Source organism: Mustela lutreola, chromosome 4, assembly GCF_030435805.1.
Source record: "Mustela lutreola isolate mMusLut2 chromosome 4, mMusLut2.pri, whole genome shotgun sequence".
Taxonomy (NCBI): domain Eukaryota; kingdom Metazoa; phylum Chordata; class Mammalia; order Carnivora; family Mustelidae; genus Mustela; species Mustela lutreola.
The window spans coordinates 10,694,271-10,719,758 of NC_081293.1; the positions used below are offsets into that span (position 1 = coordinate 10,694,271).

The following is a 25,488-nucleotide window of genomic DNA, read 5'->3' on the forward strand; positions in this document are numbered from 1 at the left end:
CCCCTGGCTTGTCCAACATTGACCTCTATGATCTCTATCAGACTCAGTAAACAAACGAGCTTTGGGCAGCTTCTTTTTCAATATTCTATTTACATAAGACTATCTACAGTTCCCCTTCATTCTAATTTAGAGGAATAAATATCAGGTCTCCCTTTTTACAACCCCAGTGATTTGTTAGCTCATCGAGAGGTTGGACGGGTGGGAGAGGGAAGGAGTGCATTCTGGAGCAGATCAAAGAAAGTTCCAGTTGCAGGATGGGGGTTGGTGATGGGGGCAAGGCACTATTTCTAGTCTGGCTTTAGGCTGCATGATACTGTTGGTGAGATTTCTCTTCAAACAGATATCCTCTCACGTTTTTCTTTTTGTAGACAGGCTGGTTCTCAGCTGTGCTTATGCACAAAAAGTAAAGCACCTGGAGGAAGCTAAGAGGTTGTGGTTCTCCTCTTGATCTCATCTGCCACAGTGCTGATCCTTGACCATGAGGTTTAATCAAAAGGACAGTTTCATGCAGTGACTGGCAATCCATGGGCCACACATCTTGCGGAGAAAGGAGCAATTTCAAAGACTCTACAAATGCACATGGCAACAAACACTGCCATTTTTATCTTCATTTAGTTGTAAAAAATAAAATGACACCAGATACATGCCTATAGGTGCCATTAAGATTAACCCGCTTGACCACTGGGTGTTACATGCAATGAGTCATAGAACACTACACCAAAAACCAGTGATGTACTGTATGTTTATTAATTGAACAAATTTAAAAAAAAAATACAAACAAAAAACTCATAAACGATTCCTTAACTTATCCATTGCATTTTGTCATTATATAGGTGCTCAATTAACAGATTCTGAAAAGCACAACCACCATAGAGTGAAAATCTGTGCAAGTTTTTACCATTAAAATAGGCTGCTCCTCAGTTCCTTAGAAGTTGGGAACTGCTTGTCTAGTCAATTTGTTTGGGTACCTAGTGAGGATGCTTTGCCCCAAACCCTAAATATTTACTTAATTCAACCAGCCAGCAGAGAATTCCATGCACTCCATGCCTACTGGCTCAGGGGGATACAAAGTCTAATCAGAAAAGACCCCTACAGGTGCCTAAGCCAAACAACATTAAGCACAAATGACTCTTTAAACAGTAAGAAGAGTCTCTTTATGAAGCCTATTTTTCCAAGCAAAATGCCCATGGTAGTTCAGCTGGAAGGACGCGGGGGTTAACCATTCATGTCCAGCAAACATGTTCCTGTGCCTTTCCTGAGTGCACTGACTTGTAGGAGGGCTAAGAGTGGGTGTCATAGGCTGAACGCCCCCACACCCCAGATTCTAATGGTAAATCTGAACACCCAATATTAGCATTAGGAAATGGGGTCTTTGGAAGGTGCTTAGGTCATGAGGGTGAAGCTCTCATGAGTAGTTGTTTGTGCCCTTAAAATAGGGACCCTAGGGAGCCCCTTTACCCCTTCTTCCTTTTGAGGACACAGCCAGAGGATGGTCATCTATGAACCAGGAAGCGTGTCCTCACTAGATACCAAAGCTGTTGGCACCTTTGTGTTGGACCTCCAGCCTCCAAAGCTGTGAGAAGTAAGTGTTGGTTAAGCCACACAGTCTATGGTATTCTGTTGTAGCAATCTAGACAGACTATGACAACTGGGCTCTGTGCTCAAGGAGTTTCCATCTGCTGGGAAAATGGAAGACTATAAATGATGAGTGTCCACTGCATGTCCCACAGACAAATGTGATTAGCAGTTACCTAGGGAAGAAAGTGGTAAACTCCAACAAGAGAACCACAAAATGATGGACCCCACAAAAGAGAAGGTGAAGAGAGGTTTGTAGCTGATGGAGATCAAGGAAGATACCTGAAGAAAGCAAAATTTGATCTGGTCTTCAGAGAAGATGATTTCGTATGGCTGCTGGTGGACAAGAGAGTCGGATCTTAGGCAAAGTATAGCACTGAGACTTGGGATTTATATGCATTTCATGGAACATAGACTTACTGAGTTCCAAAGACAGGTGTAAATGCTAATGGTTTCTTTCCTTCACCCCTTAGTCACTGCGGGTCATGTGCACCCAGAGATGGGATGGGAGCCAAGCCTGGATCAACCTGTGATCCTAGCATCCCAGCCAATAGCTACAGTGAAGGGTCCACAGGAAGGACATCAGCCCAGGTATCCTTGGACCTTTTCCAGACTCATGATGCAGGACCTCTAACCCCTTGAGAAATACATGTGTAGGTACACACACACACACACACACACACACACACACACACTCCCACCCATACACATACACCCTGACTTTGAAGAGTCACCAGAGAGTCTTTACATAGGCTCATGATACCTCTTGCCCTCTCTTCCATCCTGCAGGTCAGTGCCCACAGCGCTGACCCACAGACATTCCATTTTCCTGGTACCACCAGCCTTGTCCGGGCAGAGTGGGGTGTTTTTCAGCTCTGAGGCCCTGCTGTATGCCACACACAGGTGAAGCAGACATCCTCTCTTCTCTACACCGTGGTCATGGCTCCCACCCAAAGCCGTGCCATGCTCACCCCTCATTGCCCCATTCTCCCCCATAGCCTTTCTCTCCATGGGGCTCAGACAGTCCAGGTCAGATGAGCAGCACCAATGTCAGAGACCAAGCCCAGCCCAATTGTTTACTCCACACCACACCTTCCCACTCAGCTAAACACACCTGAGAAATGGCCTCCTGGGAGTAGTTTGTCAGAAGGTGGATTCTGGAGAAGTAACTCAGGGCCCTAGACTTGGGGAAAAGAAATGGGAGATGCCTGGCCTCACCTTCTAGATTCAGGTTAGTTAAACTTAGTCTGAAAGGTTTTTGTTCAATAGGTTTGGAGGCAGGGTTGTGCACTGATACTTGTTTATCCAAACATCTTTAAATGATGCCACCATACATCCAGAGCCAAGAACCACTACAGGTTCTCCCAAATGCCAGGAGGAAGTCAACATAGTTCGTCATCTCAAGGCCTGTGGGAAAGAAAATAAATATCATAAATACCAAGGACTGGATTTTTTTTTAAAGATTTACTTATTTAAGAAAGAGAGAGAGAGTGTGTGTGTTTGTGTGTGTGTGCGTGTATGAACAAGGGGAGAAGCAGAGGGAGAGAGAGAGAATTGCAAGCAGACACCCTGCTGAGGGTGGGGCCTGACATAGGGCTCAACCTCATGACCCAAGCTGAAGTCAAGAATCAGATGCTTAAACCATCGAACCATACAGGTGCCCCCAAGGATTGTTTTTAACCAATGAGATGTTGTATTAAATGTATGCTCAAGACCCAGCAGAGCTTGGGTCCTAGTAACTCCAATCTTTAGATGGTTTTTAACCTGGCACAGGGAGTGGGGAATCTGCAATTATCCCTCTGTGTTTGCCTCTATTTCTGCATCACTTTACCCACTGTTTCAACCACAACGAAGAGTCTGGAAATGGAGACTGGTCACAAAAGACTTCAGCTGCTGGAATAGTACTAACGTGACCCACACGGTAAAAACTGAAATGAAATGTGAACCACCAACCTATTAGAGCTTTAGTGGATGCTCGGGGTAAAATTCAACCTCTACACTGTTCCTATTCTAGCCATGTAGTCCGTCAGTCTTCGCTCTGCACACCCCACCATTGTTTCCCCACGACTTCCGGAGTTGCGGTAGCCAACTTCTGGCCGGCACCCATGCGGATCCAGCAAGGCAAAAGAGATGCTCCTTAACACGCTCTCTGAGAGCCTTCCTCAAGGTAATGTTTCACAGACCCCTCTTCACCTTCAAAATGGACGAGAAAAACAACCCCATCTGACTATTTCGAATGCTTACGTTTTTTATTATTTTACAAGAAATGGTATTTTAAAATAGTACTCAGAAATTAATATTTTAAAAATCTTACCATCTTATTATTCAGATTTTTACAAATATGCCAACAAAGCATTACCTTGTTCCAAGTGGCTCAAAGAGCCATTAGAAGATCTTGTTCTTTTAACCTTCCTGTAAATATATTTCTATTATGCTGAAATCTATGTTAATATCATAATGGCTGCACACTGCCAGCTAATGTGATGTATTATGAAGTATGAAGAGCTGAGTAATTTCCATATTATGGGACTCGAATCTATTCTTAATGGGCACCTAAATGTGTATTTATGTATTACCTCACAATAAATCACAGAAATGACCCAGAAGTTTTTAAGCACATATTTGAAAACTCCTAATAGCTTCAGAAACCTCAATAAATCTTACTGTACAAATTAATATGTAATGTTTCATTTGACTTACACAAGAAAAATGTATTTTAAATGCCTACAAAAAAAACCCCCCACATCTATGTATGTCACCTTTGAGTTTATTTGTCAAGAGGAGAAAAGGAAAAAAATAACGTGCATATTCCTGAAAAATCTATTGATTTAATTCCACTTCTCATAAATGAGATGTTTCATCCAAAAAAAGGAGGGAGGAGACTATAATTCGAGGAGAAGTTTTGAGTTAATTATTCCAGATAATTTAAATTCAATTAACACCCATTTGAAATATTCAGATTTTTGGAGTCCATCTGAGGTTTGAATTCCTTATGTAATACAATCACATCAGGTATCTTTGGAGGATCTTCGTCAATCTCTATTCTAGGATTCTTCCAGCTCTTGGCACAACCAATCATGGCCATAAGATTTTGGTGTTTTCTTTAAGTCTCTACTCAAAAAGGTCTATATTGCTTTTTCCTCAATGGAAAGAATGAAACTCACTCTGTTGACTGAAAACTAGAAATCACCCTATAGAAACCGCATCATAATGAACTGTAACTCGTTAGTTGCAGGTGGACCTTTTCGGTGGCATGGACTTCCTCGCACTCTCTGGGCTTGTTCCTCCTCAGTCAGGGACGCTGGTAAGGTGAACCGTCTTGAGCCCACATTCACACTAGCAGAGGAAGCCCCGCTCCATGTCTGGATGGTTTCCATTGACCCTCCCGCTCTACCCTCCGGCCTCCTCTACTCTGCACTGTGTGCTAGAGGCCCTCAGTGCCCCTCTTCTATTTGATTCTCTATGACTGCCAGGCAATAGAAGGAGAGAGGAAAGTGACACTGTGTTATCTATGTCCCCTGGCTCACTTGCAGTCTCTGCACTGTGCAGGTCCCTCTACCAAAGGCCACAGTTCTTGCTGGGAGGTCCTCCCCTCCAGCTTCAACTATTCCCACCAGATTCCAACAACTGCCCCTTAACCAAGTCCCCACGGCCTGTGCCATTCACCTCAGCCAGGTTTTCTCAGTTATCTTGCACATTTTTCAGCAGAAAAAACAACCTGGGTCTTCAGTTCTAGCCCTGTTTTCTTGCAAGGGAAGAAGCTTTATAGAGTTGGACACATTTTGGGTTTTCCTCATTTTGTTTCATTTCTACACTAATTTGTAAACATTGATTTTTGCCTGCTTTTCAGGTCAATTTTTTAATTCTGCACTTGTCGAAATAAAGATTCTTGTGTAATTTTAAAAACAGTAATTTAATTATATAATGATGCATATAATTTTATGTGTTAACTTTTTCAGGTCATAGGATACCCAGATATCTGATTAAACATTATTTTCAGGTGTGTCTGTGAGGATGTTTTCAGAAGAGATCAGCGTTTGAACTGGTGGACTGAATAGAGCAGATAGACCTCCGCAGTGTGGTGTGCATTATGCAATCCACTGAGGGACTGGGGAAACTATATTTGGAAATAGAGTCTTGGCAGGTGTTGTTAGGTAAGATAAGGAGTAATAGTGTGGACCCTAATCCCATGACTGGTATTCTTATAAAAAGAGAAGACACAGACAGATATAGAGGGGATGGGAGCAGAGGTTGGAGTGACGCATCCACAAGCCAATGACACCAACGACTGTGAGCAACCACCAGAAGTCAGGAGGAGGCAAGGAAGGCTTCTTCCTTCAAGCCTTCAGAGGAAGCATGGCCAGGCCAATGCCTTGATTTTGTACTTCAAGACACCAGAACTGTGAAAGAATACATTTCTGTCACTTTAAGCCACCTAGTTTGTGGCACTTTGTCCCCAGAGCCCTAGGACATGAATGTGGGGTGAGTGTTTTCCCACCACATGAGCTTGCTGGCATCTCTTAGGAAACAAGACTCTCATTCTGTCATATTGTCAGTATGTCAGCCATTTCAGTCCTGCATCAGTAATTGCTGTGTTTCAATAATGTGACTTCTCCCCAAGAATCTCTCCATGTGTCTCTTCACACTCAGTCTTTCCTGCCTCCCTCCTCTCCACCCAAGACCCTTTCCCCACTTCCTGCGAGAGGTCAGAAGAGTCCCACGAGAGAGAAACCACCCTCCCCAGGTGGTTCCCAGTGACCCTTTAGGCCATGGACAGCAGATTATGGCAACTGTCACCACACAGGTCACATGTGTCTATGGCCATCATGTTCCCAATGTCTTCATCAAGCCAAGACTGTGATACTTTAAGATGATTTCTATTTTTTTGTCACCTTTCCCCACTGAAGCAGTCTCTGTTTCATTGCTTCAGGGGAGGAATACGCTAGCAGAAAACCACCAGTCTAAAACTTCTTGGCTTTTGTTTTCCAAATCCTGAGCCCAAAGTTGGACAGAGCTGGCGGAAGAGGTAGTGGGGCTCCACGACACAGGGTGGTGGTGGGGGGTCCTCCCGTGGAAGGAGAGCAGCAGGGATCTGGCCTCCCCTCTTCCCCCATCCTGAAGAGAGACACTTGGACCCAGAAAGGACCCCAAAGGATATCCTCAGAAGCATCAAGTGTCCCAGGCTCCCCACAACTCCAGCTCCTAACCCAGCATATAACAGTCCCTCATTCTGAAGGATGAGCTGCTCAGCAGAGGGACAGACAGTGGCTGGAGAATTTTTCCTTTCCCAGCTCTGGTCATAGGAACCAAGGGGTGTGGGGGGAATCCCACAACTGAGATGGGATTCCCCTAGCCTGGCAATATGAGGACTTGGAGCTAAAACTTAGGTTTAAATTTCTAAAACTTCAGTGCTATTTCTTATACACCTGAGTCTATGGTCTAAGCTCTGCTCAGGTTCCCTCTCCACTTCAGCGAATGTTGAAATGGTTGCAGGGCAGGTGAAACTTACAATTAAAGTAAAGGGAAGCTTGCATTTCTTATTCTAAATCAGGCACCATGGAAATAGAGGCACATGCTTAACAGAAGACGACTTCCAGAATGTCCCCAGGAGCACTTCCCATAACAGCCCCATATTGGAAACTTCCCAGTGCCCATCAGAGGCAGAATGGGTAAACAAACCACGGTATTTGCAAAAAAAGAAAGAGTGCCCAGTGATGAGAATGAGTTTTCAACTACACACAATGTGAGTAAGCCTCACAGACAAAATAGCAAGTAAACGAATCCACAGGATTCCTGTTATTTAAACCACAAAAACCGGCAAATGCATCTGTGCTGTTAGGAATCAGGGGACATGGCTGGTCTTGGGAAGAGACAGTGATCAGGACAAGGCATGAAGGGGCTCCTAGGATGCTGATTAGTGTTTTTGAGAATTCGCTCAGCTGAGCACTTATGATATGGGCACTTTGCTGCATGTATATTTCCCTTCAATGTTAAAAAAAAATTAAGGTAAGGAGAGAGTTTCAGAGAAAGTGGGCAGAGACAGAGAAAACTACGCTGAGACAGATGGAGGCAGACAGGGGCAGACAGGGGCAGCACTGACAGACAACCCACCGTCTCCAAAACCATGAGGTACGTGGCCATCATTGGGGTATTAAACACACCAGCTAGAGATAAGGGGTTGGGGATGAAAGATACGATGTTTGAAACTACAAGCCCTGAGTTGACATTCCAACTGTTTGTAGGAAAGGTTGGCACGCAACAGGCGACCCACAAGCATTGTCCCCCTCCCCCTCCCTTCTGACCACCTGCTGTCTGTGAGCAATGGCGCTGCGGCTTCGGCATTTCATAATAAGCAGAGCCGTGCAAACTCTCTGAATGAGGAGAGGATTTCTAGAGCCAGAGACAAACATCTGCATTCGTTTGTTCCTGAGTGTGGTCAAATATATAGCTTGCAGAGTCTCAAGGGGGATGGGGGAATGGTGCCGCTCACCCGTAAGTCATAGCAATTTAATGACTGTTACCAATTGCTAAATAATTTTTTTTTCGAAAACCGTGATATCACTGGAATCGTGTAGAGGCATATAAAACTGGGCTCAGGGTATCCCTGTTTTGGGAAGGTGGGATATCACAGGCCCTGCCTCCCGCTCCTTCTGGGTTAACCTGCATCCCATCCAAACCCATACACGGCACAGACTCGCTCACAAAGTCCCTCACCAGGGGTTTCTCAAAGACCTGAGAAATGTTACATGAGCTAGGGACCTACAAGCCCCTGGAGGATAGAGCCATGGGTTATTAATTGCTGGCGTTAATATCCACCAAAAGTGTATATATTTGGACACAACCCTCAGGACTCCTCAAGCATTTTCCCTTTTGATTTATTCTTCTCCCTTCTGTGAATGCATGTTCCTAATCTACATTAGCAGTCCTCTAACGACGCCGTGTCAGATCCAAATGTCATCTCATTATTTCTGACACTCACAGAACCCACACCAGTAAAAGCCAATTATAGGCTAAAGAAATCCCAGAAGACCTTGCCCACTGCAACAGCTAATAAGCTTCAGCATCGTTATACTCGGTGGTGGCCCCCTACAACGGAAGTCTGCGCGGATCTGTCCTGGGCAGTGGGCCCTTCCATTCACCGGGGGAAGGAGACTAGCGGGGTAGAGCTGGCTGTCGGGACGCTCTGGCAGGAAGCCGCGGGATTCATCAGCAGCCAGAGGACGGAAGTGCTCTGTCTTATTCTGGCAGACATGGGAATCGGCTTCAGATCATGGTTCATTGACAGAGTCCACGTGGCTGCCTGGGACCGCATTTCTAGATCCCGCGCAGAGCTCACCAGAGGAGACATGTGCTGAAGACCTGCAAGTCCGGAGTGAAGCAACAGCTATTGCTCTCGGAAGGTCGTCATGGGATGAGGGGAATCCATGCTGAAGTCGGAGTGGGGGGATGGGTTCTGATTTGTTCCTTTTCTCTCCTCAAAACACACCCAAATCTTCTTCCTAAATGTCAACCCGCTAGCCAACAGGACTGTCTCCAAGAGAGAGAAGGATGGCCACAGATGTCATCCCCAGCCTCCTTGGAGGTCCCCCTTCAGCAGAGGGATCCGTGTGGCAGCTTCCCAATTTGGGCAGCAAGCTCCGACTTTCTACCCGGGTCGTACTTCCAGAGGACTGGTTAATGACTCTCCTCTGACCCTCCAACTCTCCGTTCTGGATTCTCTTTTCAGGTTGAAGGACTGACTTGTCACTGGGGACAACAGAGGCAACCAGTAGGAATTCATTTCTTCATAAGTATTTACCCAGACTCTTCCATGGACCAAGCATTAGAGATACAGAAGGAGAAAGACAACGAGTCCCTGTCCTCCTGAGCCTGCACAGCCTGCAAGAGGCTCTGTCACACTTACAACATCCCAGACACTGGGCTAGTGCCCTACGTAAAGGATTTCATTTAATCCCCACAAAACCAATTTTATAACGTAGGTACTATTATTACTTTCATTTACAAGCAAGGAAATGGAAGCTTAGTTAGGTTAAGAAATATGGATGCCAACTCCAGAAGGCATATTCTGACCTACTTTACCATTCAATGCCCTTGAGCAAGAAGATCCCCCAAAACACCCACACAGGATTCCAGTTCAGAAGGCCCACATGGCAAGAACAAGCCAGACCCTGAGCGAGCTTCCCACCTCATGCCCAGAGCTTTTATGTGGCTTCCGTTTCTGAGAAAAACACTACCCCTGGAACAATGCTATTTTGGTATCTGTACAAGCCCTTACTGGGGAACCGTGGATGCACGGTCAAGGCCAGCTGCTGACCAGAGGCACAGCAGGAGAGCCAGGCAGGCCCAGGCCCATGGAGGTGGTGGAGGTTGTTTTAACACACAGAGATACTAAATTATAAACTGAGTTCAAAATATGTTACTTGAGCTTTCTCTGTTAATAAATAAATAAGTGGTAGAAGGAGCCAAAAACAATTCCAAGAAGAAGGTACAACTGTTGGCGGTGGTTTTCCTCAGAGACGAGGGAGAAAGGGAGTGATTCCACAGAACCCTCCTTGGCCAGTCAGATATTTCATGATACCTGAATTTTTTAGCAGTGAGGATACACTTTTGTAAGCAGAAAAATAAACAAATGACGCTTCTAAGAAGGCCAGGAATTTACACTGTAGTATTGGCTCAATTAGATGGCGTCTTCACTTTGGGGTGCTGGGTGGCTCAGGCGGTTAGGCATTGGACTCTTGATTTCAGCTCAGATCATGATCTAACGGTCGTGAGATGGAGCCCCACGTGGGGCTGAACTGAACTGAATGTGGAGCCTGCTTAAGATTCTCTCTCTCCCTTTCCTTCTGCCTCTCCTCACCACCCCCACTCGCAGGCACATGTCTGCACGCTCTCTTTAAAAAAAAAAAAAAAAAAGGCATCCTTACTGCAAGCACTGTTTGTGCATGGGCAGCCCAACGGCCCAGACCATGCCTTCCACACTCTCTTCCCCCAGCCTTTGCCTGCGTGTATGTTCAGAGAAGAATGCTACATTGGCAATTGCAGTAATGAAGTCCAAGTTCACCCATAACTGATCTCGCCTTATACCTCTTTCCCAACTCAAAATCAAGTCTAAACTATTAATCATTCCAGCAGAGCCCAGAAAAAACTGCACATACTGATCTTCTGAATGTTATCACCCACTGCTCAGGAAATATTGAACCCAAAAAAATTGGACAGCAATTTCATTACAATTTAAGAATACCATTTATAACATTTTTTGTGGTCCTTTCACAAAGCAATATGTAAATACATATTATTCAAACTGATATGCTAATGAAAAGGACAGATTTGAGTTTGCCAATATTCTTCTTGGGTTGATTTTTACCTTTTTATGTCAAAGAAACTTTGCAAGGAGACAAGTTTTCTTCATTGACAGCATCTGTAAGAGCCAGGAGTGTAACTATCCAGCTGGGCCCCATGAGAATTAGTCTTTCCGAAATCAATAAGAAATCCCAGTTCTTAGGGATTTCTAGTCCCACTGTATGGTTTGGAACAAAATAAAGACAGATCTCTATACTAATTTCATCTTTTAGTGAATCAAAATGTTCAAAAAGCACAAAACTGTGGATTGAGCCACAGTGGACAATTTGTGTCTTCCCACCCACTGGGCATGTGGACCTCTGCCCTCTGTCCTCAAACTCCCCATCCCAACCGTCCTGCTTCTCATCAACCCCGAAGTGGACTTTCACTCTGGGAGGCATTACAGGACATTTGCCACCTCTTAGATAGAATCAATCCACAAATCTTCCCGGATTCAACGCAAAAAGATTTTATTTTTATTTGTTTGACAGAGAAAGACACAGCAAGAGAGTGAACGCAAGAAGGGGGAGTGGCAGAGGGAGAAGCAGCCTCCCCACTGAGCAAGGAGCCCGATGTAGGGCTCGATCCCAGAACCCTAAGATCATGACCTTCCATTGTTGAGGGCTCCGTGGAGCTAGGGACTGTTTCTACTGCCTTTGGCCTCTGTGCCCAGGCTGGTGTCCAACCTACGCCCTTCACTCAGTACTCAACACTAGCAAAGGTGATGCTTTGGCTGCCTCATGCTAAACAGACGTCAGCTTTTCTGGAACACTATTTCCTCATCTGGAACAGGTAGAAAATTAAATAAACACTTTGAATTGCAGGAACATCCAAGGCTGTAGCAGATAGGAAAGCAATTTGTAAGGTATGAACTCATATATGCATTATGGGATGACTCAGGGGCTCAATTCAGAGCAAATCTGAATTTGATCTAAAGAGAAGGAAAAGCATAGTTTTCCAGTTTTAACTCTATAGTCTTTCCAATTTATGCAAGCCCAAATAAAGAATCCACTTACATTTATTAACATATCTCTGCCTTATGTGAATTTTAAATCTTAACAGACTATCCGTAAGATCTTAACTGCCTTAGCCTACAAATTTTTCCCAGTTGGTCTCTCAGTGTATACATATATAAATAAAATGCCATATATACATATATAGAGAGATACATATGTATGTATCTACATATGACATCTTATTGGAAAGCTGAGAATAAATAAAAATTAAGACAGAAATGATATTTTCTTTGGCAAGAAGATTCTTTTTCAAAATTGATGTAATCTGTTCTATTTTTCTTATTCAGAAGTTGCCTTAGGAAACTGTATTTGATATCCCTGCAGAATTTGGGGGCAAGGAGTTAATACTTTCTTTAGGTAATTTCTGTGCACTACATGGGGCTTGAACTCATGACCTCAACATTAAGAGTTGCATGCTCTACTGACTGAACCAGCCAGGTGCCCCCTATCCCCACAGAATCTTTAGATCTACTTTGAATTAATTTTCTAGAACATTTCTCCCTGTTTTCCCATGTTCTCTTCTTCTTACTACTTTAACTCAAAAAGCAACAAACATGCCTTCTATATACTTAATTATCCCTGAATTTCAAATTAATGTGAGTACTTTCCAATGCAAAGGCTAAAATCCCAACAGCAACAATGAGTAAGCAGACGGGCTGCTTACGGGGGAAGCACCAGAGAAAACTATGTAACCTACTTTATACACCTTCTCCAGGCAAAATAACTCTAGGTTCTTTACCACATTATTAAAGTTGTAAATTAATCCAGCTTGAGGGGTTGGCCAAGAAGTAACAGCTACGGAGAGTGGGAGAGTGGGGGAAGAGATTAGATGAGGAGGAAGAACTGCTGTCCGCTGAGGCGCTGATACCAGGCATAGGGAAGGATGCCCAACTTCTTGCCACCCGCAACAGGGCTCCCCTCCACTGATTTGTTCTAAAGTCCGCCTTTTGATGTCTGATGTTGATGGAGAGTAGACAAAGCAGCATTCCATATGACAGCTGAAAGCCCATTGGATTGCATTAGGAACAAAAGGTCTTTCTATGGACCTCTGATTTTGCTGTTAACTCGGCCATTTTACCATTTTGGACAGGACACTATATCTTTTTTGGTTACTGACTATAACAAAGCAGCTCCCCAGCATGAGAACTGTAAATTCAATCGGAATAATAGCAAATGTACCCATTAGGGGATGTTGGCCTATGGCATGGCTGATGAGGGTTCAACCAAGTGATAGGTACTCTATTCTTTGTAAATGTCAGGTACTTGAGTATTTGCAAATAAAGGTATCTCATGCCCCCTTCTTTTGCAAATTACATGAACCACTGGCTAGTCTCTAATATAGAGGTAGTGTGGAATCTACTAACCTGCTAACTATTCTTGGGAGCCAGCAGATTGTCAGTGTTCAGACTTGTCACTTAAGAATGGCTTGTTTAGGGGCGCCTGGGTGGTTCAGTGGGTTAAAGCCTCTCCCTTCAGCTCAGATCATGATCTCAGAGTCTTGGGATCAAGCCCCACATCCGGCTCCCTGCTCATCAGGGAGCCTGCTTCCCTTCTTCTCTCTCTGCCTGCCTCTCTACTTGTGATCTCTGTCAAATACATAAATAAAATCTTAAAAAAAAAAAACACACACAAACAATGGTTTATTTATATACCCAGTCCTTCACAATTCCCATAACACTTAAGGAATCTTCATTCATATAGGCAAATTTATATTTTAGCTGTTAAAATGTATGCTCCAATTCCAACATTTCTGGAAACTATGATTAAACACTGACTGTTCACTAAAGCAAGGAAAAAACCTCTGCTTCCAGCCAGGGTACTGGTATTCCCAGACCCTGCATGGGCCTTGAGCGAGTTACCTTTCCTCCCTGAGTCTACACTTCTCCAAAAGTGAATGCTGAAGTTTGATTAGATCTAGGGTATAAATAAGCTTCACTGTAAATCAATCAAAACTCATATTATTCTGAAAAGGATAGTGAATCTGCATCCAAGCCTGGTGGGAGAAAGTGCAGAGACTGACTGGCAGCATCTGAAACAAACAAAAAAAGTCAGAGGGTGGAGAGGCACTACCCTGGAATGACTGCTAAGATCTCTCCAATGTCTAAAATCCATGCAGAATATGAGCTCTGGCATGTACTTTAATGTCACCGGTTCCAGAAATCCAATTCAAGCACAGTCTTTTAGGAAGCAGGGAATGAGAGTGATGCTCACCAGATTGTCTCTGGTCATAAGGAGTAGAGAGAGAGAAACAATCCAAGAGATGGGGCTGAGAGAGAGTGACAGAGAGCCCTTGCCGAAGGCCAGAATATACCACCCCAAAATGTGCCACTTTGGCATAAGGATTTTTTGAGCTATAGCCAACAGAGAAAAAGCAAATGCCACAAAGCTCTGCTCTTCCTCATTCCGTGATTTTGCAATTGCCGGGCTATGCACTCAGCCAAACAATTTCTTGGTCCCTCCGTGTATGAATAAAATCTTCCACTGGCGTCTTGCTACCCTGTGAAACAGCCACAGAACAGTATATGGAAACTGCCGAGGAGGGCCCTCAAACTCCACTGGGAAATCTTGATAAAAAATATAGACTCCTGGGTTCCATCCCCAGAGAGTCTGATTCCATTTATCTGGGTAAATCTCAGGAACCTATATTTTAAACCAGTTCTTCAGGTTCCTGGAAAGTGGAGAGTAGAGGGGACCACACGTGGGGAAAACTTGCAGGGTAATCCATCATGCAGAAATGCTAGGAGCAACAGACCCCCATTGTCCCTGAAATGAGCTGAGAGTCCTTCCCGATTTGTATCTGATGACATCCATCAAACATGTTAATGCCAGCCACAAATTAACGACTTTTAAGCAATTTGTGTAGGTGGCAGCTCATGTAATCAATCTTAATTCACAAACACTGCTAACTGTCTCCACAAGGGTAATAATGTATCCAACCTCACACATAAATCTCTCAAACAGAAATTAAGTGGGTAGATGTAGGACTCTGGTGGGCATCATTCAATGTCCCAAGAGGTAGCATTAGGTTAACAGGACTGGAGCTGAAAAATCAATCAGACCATCAGTAAAGTGCCTGTCTTGTCCTGTTCAGAGCCACACCCAATTTCAAAGCCAAGGCAGGGACTTGGGGTAGAAACCTCTCCCCTCTGGGAGGCAGGTATGCTGTGAACCTGGAGACCATCTGGACGGCTGTGATCACTTGCAAAAAAAAAAAAAAAAAAAAAAAGGAGTATGGAACTGGAAAAAAGTTAAGTTAATCTCCGTAACTCAGGCAAAGAGCTCGTGCCCTGCTTCAAACAGTGAAAATGATTTTGAAAGATAGAGCCCAGACGTTACGAGGTCATGGGTTGTCTATCCAACACCCCTTCTTTGGGGAACATCCTTTCTTGCTACCTGATGATCTTGGGTGCTCCACAGCCTCACCTGCTCCATAGTGACAGGGGTAACTCAGGTCTACTTTCCCTGCCCTCCATGATTGGGCACAAAGTCATGTGGTCCAAGCAGAACCAATCACAGTCCTCCCATGATATTTTATACACTTAAGACTGGCTGATAGGAGGACCATGTAAGCTCAGGGATGCCACTGGCCAGTTTAGCTGCTGGGATAGCAAGAACCACCCTGAGAATAAGCAACACAGAGGAAGTAGGGTTGAGAGATTCAAATTCCCAAGGCCATTGTTTGAAAGCCCACATCTATTCCTGAATTCTGTATTAAGTAAAGCTCATATTAATTGTTTAATTGTTGTAAAAAACACATAAAATATGCCATCTTGACCATTCTGAAGTGTGTAGTTCACTGGCATTAAGTCCATTCACACAGTTGTGCAACTCTTACCACCAACATCTCCAGAACTGAAACGGCGCTCATAACACAACTTCCCATCTCCTCCTCCACCCAGCCCTTGGCAGCCACCATTCTATTTCTGTCTGTGGTTCCGACTACTCCAAGAACTCTATGTAAGTGGCATGATCAAGTATTTGTCTTTTCATAACTGGCTATTTCACAGACCACCATGTCTTCAAGGTTCATCCACGTTGCGGCATGTGTCCGCATTCCCTTCCTTTCCATTTGAGGTTGAATCATGTTCTATGACTTGCATATGCCTGCATTCATCTGTCCATCCATGGACATTGGCCTTGCTTCACCTTTTGGCTATTGTGAATAATGCTGCTATGAACAGGGACGTACAAATATCTTTTTTAGATCCTGCTTTCAATTCTTTTAGGTGTATACTCAGAAGTAGAATTGCTGAATCTTATGATATTTCTATTTTTAATTTTTTGAGGAGTCACCATACCATTTTCTTCCACGGTGGCTGCACCACTTTACATATCCATCAAAAGTGCACCAGGGTTCCAATTTCTCCACATCTCACCAACAGTTGTGTTCTTCTTCTGATAGTAGTCATCCTAGTCTGTGTGAGGTGGTGCCTCATTATGGTTTTGATGTTAATTTCTCTAGTGATTGGTGATATTGAACATCTTGTCATGTGCTTTTGGCCATGTATGTATCTTCTTGGGAGAAATGTCTCTTCAAGTCCTTGGCCCATTTTTTGATTGTTTGTTCTTTTATTATTGTTGAATTGTAGGAGTTGCTTATACATCATAGATATTAACCCCTTGTAAGACACATGATTTGCAAATATTTTCTCCCACTCCATATGTTGCCTTTCACTCTGTCAATTATGTTCTTTGATGCAAAAAAATTGTTTATTTTGATATAGTATTATTTATTTTTTCTTTTGTTGCCTTTGCTGTGGTATCATATCCAAGAAATCATTACCAAATCCAACATCATGAAGTTTTCCCATATATTTTCTTGTAAAAGCATTACAGTTTTAGCTCTTACATTTAGGTCTTTGATCCCCTTGATTAATTTTTGTATACAGTGTAAGACAAGGATCCAACTTCATCTTTTTGCGCATGGATATCCAGTTTTCTCAACAGTATTTCTTGAAAAGACTTCATTTCCCTCACTGAATGGTCTTAGTAGCTTTGTTGAAAATCATTTGACCATACACATGGGGTTGATTTCTAGGCTCTCTATTCTACTGCACTGGTTTATATGTTTGTCTTTGTACCAGTGCCACACTATTTTGATTATTGAAACTTTGTAAGAAATCAGCTTTGCAAAATGATTTTTTAAAATCAGAATGTGTGAGACTTCCAACTTTGTTCTTCTTCACTACCTCTGACTATTTATTTAAGGTTCCTTGAGATTCCATATGAATTTTAGAATACATTTTTCTAATTTAAAAAAAAAAAAGGTAAAACAAACAAATAAAAACTCACCCTTGGGATTTCAATAGGAATTACACTAAATGTGTAGAGTGCCTGGGGTACTACTGACCTCTGAGCAATATTAAGTCTTTGAATCCATTAACATGGGATGTCTTTCCACTCATCTGTGTCTTCTTTAATTTCCTTCAGCAAAGTTTTGTAGTTTTCAGTTGTACAACTTTCATCTCCTTGGTTCCAAGTTTATTCCTAAGAATTTTATTCTTTTTGGTGGCATTGTAAATGAAATTATTCTCTCCATTTCCTTCATGGGTTGTTCATTAATAGGACACAAAAATGCAACTGATTTTTTAATGTGTTGATTTTGTATCTTGCAGCTTGATTGAACTTGCTTATTACCTGTAACAGGTGTGTGTGGGTGCAATCTGTCTGGTTTTTCTCACATAAACTTATGTTGCCTATAAACAGACACTTTTACTTCTTCCTGTCCAATCTCAATGGCTATTATTTCTTTTTTTGACTAATATTTCTGGCTAGAACTTATAGTTGACTTATGTTAAACAGAAATGGCAAAAGCAAACATCCTTATCTTACTTCTGATCTTAGAGGAAAAGCTCTCAGTCTTTCACAATTATGATGTAAGCTGTACCCTTTTCATATATTGTCTTTACTAAGTTTAGTTGATTTACTTCTATTCCTAGTTAAGGCTCTCATTTTTTTAAAGATTTTATTTATTTATTTGACAGAGAAACGGATCACAAGTAGGTAGAGAGGGAGACAGAGAGAGAGGAGGAAGCAGGCTCCCCGCTGAGGAGAGAGCCCGATGCAGGGCTCAATCCCAGGACCCCAAGATCAGGACCTGAGCCAAAGACAGAGGATTTATGAGCCACCCAGGCACCTAAGGCCCTCATTTTTTAACTTGAGTAAGTTTTAGTTAGTTCCCTGTTCCTCACAGTCAAAATGTTCTTCACTGAAACAAGTATATTGTAATGTTTGTAAATGCTTGGTACTGGCAACAGTGAGCACACAGGTAGGATATCTTGTCTAGCTCAAATACATCGCAAAGTTAAAGAGTCAACTCCAATCAACATGTGATAGTGTGATTGCTAGGGCTGCAGAAGTGGATTTCTGTGTAGGCTGGTGTGTGTTTTGGTTTCTTTCCAGATAGACAAGATCATGGAATTTTCACATCTGTGCATTAACGCACTGTGTACCATCAAAGGAGGTAGAAATGGACCAAGAAACTTCACTACAAAAGGTAGAGCATACAAGTCCCCAAAAGTGAGAGGAAATCTGACCAGTGCCTAGCAACTAGAGGTTTAAGGTATCACTGTAAATGAAAGACCATGTGTGGAATGACCATGTGTCACTCTCACTCCCCAGGCTCCAGAAGCAGAGATGAGTCCACGCTGCTTCTGCAACCCCAGAGCACTTCCTGCCTTCCCGATCCCAAGCACACTCAGTACTTGTGCACCGTGTGAGTTTTAGATGACTAGTTTGATTGCTGGCAAATGAGAGGGTTAAGCCAGGGTGTCACTAAACTTGCCCCATTTGTCACACTTGGAATTTGTGGACAGCATGCTGGCTGCTGATGACAATGACAGAAAAGAACTGAGACCTGCTGGTCCAGGGCTCTGGTGAACACAGCTGGCTGCACACCAAATAGTATTCACTTAACAACCTGGGTTCCAGACACTGAGCTTTTCAAAGCCCATTTGTCCTACTGTCTTCAGATGTATAAGCTACAACCTGGGACAAAAAAGCAGAGTGACATCTTTTATGCACAGAGCTTTTGCCATATTGGTCATTCCCCCTGCTCCCTTGACAATCCCTTTGACTCCTGGTCAACTTCTTCCACCCTGCCCCACAGTGACAGCCCTGCCGCCGAGCAGCCCTCCCTCCTCTGTGAATGAAACCCCCTCCAATTTGCTTGTATCTCCACCTAGCGCTTTCTCTATTTCTTTGTGCTGTGCTCAGTTGTGCAACAATGTCTCCCTCAGTCAGTGGGCAGCTCCCAGGCAGCAGAGGCCTCTTTTTATTACCTTTGTATCTATTCAGTCGTCCTCTTCCCCCGCCCCCTCCCCCAAGCCCTGCATGATGCTGACCCATAGTAGAGACATAACCTATGTATATTACATTGAAATAAACGGAATCTCCTATTAAACAAATAAGAGGATTACACACAAACTGCTCAACTGGGGCTTTTAGGGGCCGAGGAGGCTCAGACTGCTGCAAAAAGGTAAAGGAAGGAAGTTCCCTAGAGAAGGGACGTCACAGCCCATGCTCAATGGGAGTGACAGTCATGCTGTCCACCACGAAGGGGTGGGATTTCCAGCAGAATGCTTACATCTGCCGGAGAGCCACTTGGAGGTGGAGTGGGTTTTCTACTCACAGTTTCACCCACATCCATCTCCAAGGAAATCACGGGAGGCTGACTTCTAGATAATTACATGAACTCAGATCATTCCCTTAGCTCTGCAGAACTGGATTCAAAGGGAAAAAAAAGTTTAAAGGGAATCCTTAAGCATTCATATCCTAGCAAAATTACCCTAAAATAATACATTTCAGCTCAGCCTGAGAGAGACTGGCTGGATGGCAAGACAAGGAGAGCTTTACTGACTCGGGAGCAGCAATCATTCTGAAACTCTCCTGGGTATCAAATCACCCCCAGGGAACTTGGCACTGAGGCAGGATTCTGATGACACTGTACTGGCCAGCCTGGGCAGCTGCATTTTAACAAACACCCCATGATTTGGATGCCAGGGGCCCGTGAAATTGGCTTCGGGAAGCACAACAGCAGGGGACACTCATGGGAACCTCCTATGGTGACACAGCCGTGAGGTGAGTTCACTGCTGGGCTCTGCTCTGAACCAAACTGAGACGTGGGCGGGGCAGTCACCCTCCAGGTCGGAAATATGAACACTCGATCAGGCAGAGATGTGTGGACATGAGGCTGTCCTCTCAGAGGTGGGCAGGGCGAAGCTTCGGGCCTCCTCAGAGCGTAAACCCTGCAGAGTGCGCCCACTCTGTGTAGGAGTACAAAGGTGTCACCTGCCTCGTACTCAATTCCAAAAACCCAGGAATGAGCAAATGGGAGGCAAAATCACCCGGTGGCCAAATGCAGAGTGGGTTTTTCTTCTTTTTTAATTAACACTATTTTATAAATCAGGGGAATTCATTTTAAACATAACTGTCTCCATCTGGTGCATTTTCAGACCTGCTCGAGAGAGTCACTTAATCCTGGGATTTTGCAGACATCCAGTAAAAGTACAGCGAGAGAAGAGGAGGAAGGGGCTTTAGGGAGCCTTCCTGCGATGACTCAGTTTTCTGGGGTGCATATGGTTAGACTTGGATTTACAGCTTCTAATCTCATCTCACCGTACTGGCAAGCCCTGAGCATTGGATAAACACCAAAGAGGTGACTCAGCAACGTACAGAACACTTCTAATCCACAAACAAAAAATACATACACATCCTCAGCTTAACGTTAAGAGATTTTCTAAACTATGGGGTGAGTAGTTGCCATTGCCAAGTTGAAAAATAGTTGGAAACCTTTAGAAGATGAGCTGTCTGAGTTTGAGATTGTTTCACAGACTAGGGGAAGTTTTAATCATATAAGGGTCTCCCTAAAAATACTGAATGAAACTTAAGATTGCAATTGTTGGAGTAGTTTGGTACTTGGGGGTTTGAATTCAAACAGATCTGGGTTCAAATTCACCTTTTTAAAATCTACTCTTCAGCTGTGTGGCCACAGACAAGGCACATAACCTTTCTGAATTTCAATGGCTTCATCTGTAAAATGTGTCTGATAATAGCAGCTATGAAGATTAAATGCAGTAATACAGCCTTAGTGGGGGCAAGATTGGCGATTTTTCTTCGCTTTTTTCCAATGCTTTTCTTTGAGGACTGGTGCGATGCAAGGACTTCTCGCTGTAAAGTCAAGCCCCAAAGTCTACTCACTTGCTCCCACTGCCCCTGAGGCAGCAGAAGGTTGACTTAAACTCAGCTACTCAGGTGCTGTGATTCGGGAGCAGGAGCAGGAGAAACAAAATGCGGCAAGGCCCCAAATGTCCCAGGCTCAGGGACAAGAGCTCACATCCGAAACCCCAGAACCAGTGGGCATCTGGGAATGCTAACCAGGCTGGAATTGTGGGTGACCACTGGTTCTGGCTGCCCAAAGCCCCCTGCTCCAGGCCATACTCCGAGTGTAAGTTTCCAGCTTTCCCATTTTGCCTCCTGATGTCCTGCCCATACATTCCTTTTCTGCTGAAATTCATCAGGGCTGGAGGAGCTGGAGATCGAGAGAATCACCAGTGCTCGATCTTATCAACCACGCCTACATAGTAGAATCTCCATAAAAACCGTACCAGCACAGCTTTGGGGAGCTTCTCGGTTGATTTATGCATCCTTGAGCTGAGAGGGTGCTGCATCCCAAACTCCATGGGGTCCTCACCCTCTGCTCCCCTCACTCTCTGGCTTTTCATTTGTATCCTTTGTAATAGTCTCTGTAATTGACTGGTAATCATAAATAAAGTCTTTCCCTGGCTTCTGTGAGCTGTTATAGCAAATTATGGAAACTGCAGGGCGGGGGGTGGTCATAGGAATTCCCAGTTTGTAGCCAAGTCAGACGGAAGTGTGGGTCACCTGGGAACCCAGTATTAGCAGTTGGGATCTGAAGTGAGGGGCAGTCTTGTGGGACTGAACCATTAACCTGTGCGGACTGCACTACTCTTGAGCAGTGAATGTCAGAATTGAACTAAATTTGAGCACACCCAGTTGGTGTCCCCATAGAATCTGGAGAACTGCTTGGTGTGGAGACCCCACACATTTGCTGTCAGAAGTTTTGTGAGTAGAGAAACAATTTTCATGTAATGCCTCCTACCAAAGAACTCAAAACCCCTAGCAGAAGTCAAAACTCCTGGCTTCCTACCTATTTGCTTTTGACCATACCATATTTCTCTTAAAAAGTGCACAGAAAGTCTAAGAGTTGCCTGCATGGCATCACCATAAAAATGCCTGCCCTCCATTTCTATATCAGAAAGAAAGCCTCAAGGGGAAAAAGAAATCCCAAATTTGCATCTTTGAAGAAAAAGTACAATATGGAATGGCATTGTGTTATCTCAGCTATTTTCCCTCCTGATAAAACCGCTCTTCAGAATTCCATCCACATTTTCATATTTGGGTTTAAATGAATTTAAAATTATTTAAATATGAATCCAGTGAGGTCTTTGAAAATTCAGATTCAAATCAGGAAATGTACAAGGAAGATTAGATTATCTGGTATATAGAAGGCTACCTGAGACTGTATCAACCAGGGTTTTCTAAGGAAACAGAAGGTAGACATAAATATATGTATGTACAGAATTTACAGAGATTTATTTTAAGAAATTGGCTCAAGCAGTTGCGAGGTCTGGCAAGTCTGAAATCCATAGGGCCAGCAGGCTGGAAACTCTGGAAGGAACTGATGCTCAACTTTTGAGGCAAAATTTCATCTCTGGGGAACCTCAGATTTTGCTTGTGAGACCTTCAACTGATTGGATGAGGTCCACCCACACTATCAAGGGTAATCTTTACTTAAAGTCACTTAACTGTAGATATTAGCAATGTCCAAAAAACTCCTTCATAGCAACGCTTAGGCTAGCATTTGATTCAGTAACTGGGTGCTATGGCTTAGCCAGGTTAACACATAAAATTAACCATCATCACAGGCTTTGCAGAACACAACAATTCGTTTCAAACCTTTCCCCCATGCCATAATCCCGCAAAGTGAATTATACGGCAAGCTGCACAGATCATAAAAATTAATTTGATTAATCCCATTCTCCATTTCATTCATTTTGCCAACTTGTCATTTTACAACACATTATATCTATCTATATAGACCTATTACATATAAATATATATACATATATATATATATACATATATATGTGTATATACACACACACACACACACACACACACACACATATATAAAATCTAATACAACATAACTTTCAAATGTGTTTGCTCCATAAGCCTTTTTCTGCTCATTTCCTCCCCAAACTGGGTATATTTTAAGTGAACATTTTAAATTACTTTTTCTCTGGATGATGCCTCTGGGTTCATTACATCTCCCTTTTTTGTTCAAATGATGATATTTAACTTGCATTTTCATTTCAGACCATTATGTAGTTATTGTTTAGAGCCTGGAAAACCAATCTGCTCTCTGCCCATCCCTCCAATGATTTTGCCATATTGAGATGCAAAAGAGAAAAGCTATTTCTTATCGAAGCTGTGACTATAATGCAGCAGGACATTTGATGGCCATTAACCTCTTGCTTAATTACTTTGGCAATTGCGATTCAAGAAAAAAAAAAAAAAAAAACCACGAGACAAGGAAATCCATCCCTGCTTCCCCACAGCAAACATGGGTCCGTCTGCCGGTGTGCAGTACTAGTAAGATTCAAAGCACAGTGAGACTTAATAATAATTTCTGATATTGGGGGAAAGCTTGTTTTTAAAGTGAAAAAAAAATTCAGTAAAACTCCTTGCCTAACCAATCTTCATCTGTTTGTTTTCTCCAGGCTTTATGCCGATCATTCTGGTAGGTAACACCCTGGACAAACTGTAATCCAGAGTGATTTAATTAGCTTTAATAATAACACTTGGCCTTGCTTAGTACTTCTGGAGATTCATTGCAACATTAGGGCATCAATTGCCAAACACTTGCCATCGGGAAAGCCTGGTGACAGCGCTCACCTCTGGACCCTCATAAAGCCAAAGAAATCTCACAGCCTTTTCCGTTTTCACCTTCCAGTTGATTACTGTCCCTCATCCTCCCACCTGGTGACGGGGACACCCTCTTTGGGTCTAGCCAATATTCCACACGCTGACGCTGTCTCAGAAAAAAACAGGACTTCCTTAGATTTTCCAAAACCTGTTTCTCTCCTTTGAACTGGTATCTCTAGAGGTCCTTTGAATCAACATCCAACATTCACTGGTGCAGACACAACCTAAACCTGTATTTACCTGTGATTGACCTTGAAGGAGACCAACCAGTGTGTGTGCCTCAGCTCTCAAGAATGAGCTTGGAATGCTTTTTTGCTTGGTCAGGGAATGCTCCAGATGACTGGAGGCTTGTGGGTGGGGTTTTTTTTTTTTTTTTTGTAATAATTTGGAATTATGTTTAATTCTTTCCATGCGATCTGGAATCCTCCTAATGAAAGCCTTTGTAATAAGGCAATATTTAGATTTAGTGATTCATGCAGTGTTTATCCATGGTCTTAAGAAATTAAATAACTGAAAGATGAATTTAAAAACAGAGCCCCACAGAGATCTTTGTAGTAAGTATATACCACCCTAACCAGGACAAATTGCCTCCCTTATATTTTTAAATTTGTTATATTTATTATAAGTTTAGTCCCTTCACCCCGGAGAGAGACATGACCAAATGAACAGAAGCAAAATACCAGGGAACGAAGTTTTATGACAGACTCAAAAGATAACAGAATTTCCGAATATTTTCTCACAAAATGTTGACACTGTCTTGGGCTGGTCGAAGGCTATAATTAAGATATTTCACTTTGGTAGCTAATGAGCTGCCCACTCTCCTGGAAGCCTTTGAAAGACATAAGGAATTCTTCATTTGTAGGTATCAGTATATCCATACATAGATCACGTGATCATCAGGATATAGATCATCTGAGCAGTGACTTCAACCCTTTCTAGAATAATCTCTTTAGTACTCAGGGACAAGACACAGACATCCTATTTACAACCAATAAGCTGCTGATTTTCCGCAGTTGAACCAATAGACATGACTAAAGGCAAGTATCAGGTATCACAACAATTCTGCCCAAAGGAGCCCAGCAAATCCAAAACAGGTGAAGGGGAAACACATAGAAGCCAGAGTGACTGGGATCGACTTTTCTTTAGGGTTAAATGCAGAGTTCTTAAAAATTGCGTGGCCCATCTCCTCCTCAGGAAAAAAACAAAACAAAACAAAACAAAACAAAACAGAAATTGAAATATCAAAGGGAAAGCAGGGCAAACATCATAAGAAATTGGGGAAGGAGGGAGGGGGGGGAACCACGCAATCATCTTTCGCATGCTCACTGGAGGAAATCCAATTTACTTTTTGCAATTTTGAAAATAAAATCCAGGATAACATTAAGGAAGGGGAAAAACATTTTTTTTTAATAAAAGGAAATAAAGAAGGAAGATCCAATGCCTGCCTCAGGACAAGCAGCTGCTTCCCCATGTCCCAGGCTTCAAGTGCCCTGGCGTCAAGCGGGAGCCTTGCTTTCCGTCTCCAGACATAAGGAAAGAGAAGAGAAAA

At 43.2% G+C, this 25,488-nt stretch overlaps 1 long non-coding RNA gene across 1 annotated transcript in view; it reads right to left on the reverse strand.

The window, feature by feature from the left end:
- Nucleotides 1-728: 728 nt before the first annotated feature.
- Nucleotides 729-25,488, reverse strand: part of LOC131830261 (uncharacterized) — a 43,779-nt gene continuing 19,019 nt past the window's right edge. Inside the window, exon 2 of the long non-coding RNA XR_009353086.1 lies at nucleotides 729-2,982. This is a non-coding gene — a long non-coding RNA (uncharacterized LOC131830261). The remainder of the gene's footprint in view (nucleotides 2,983-25,488) is intronic.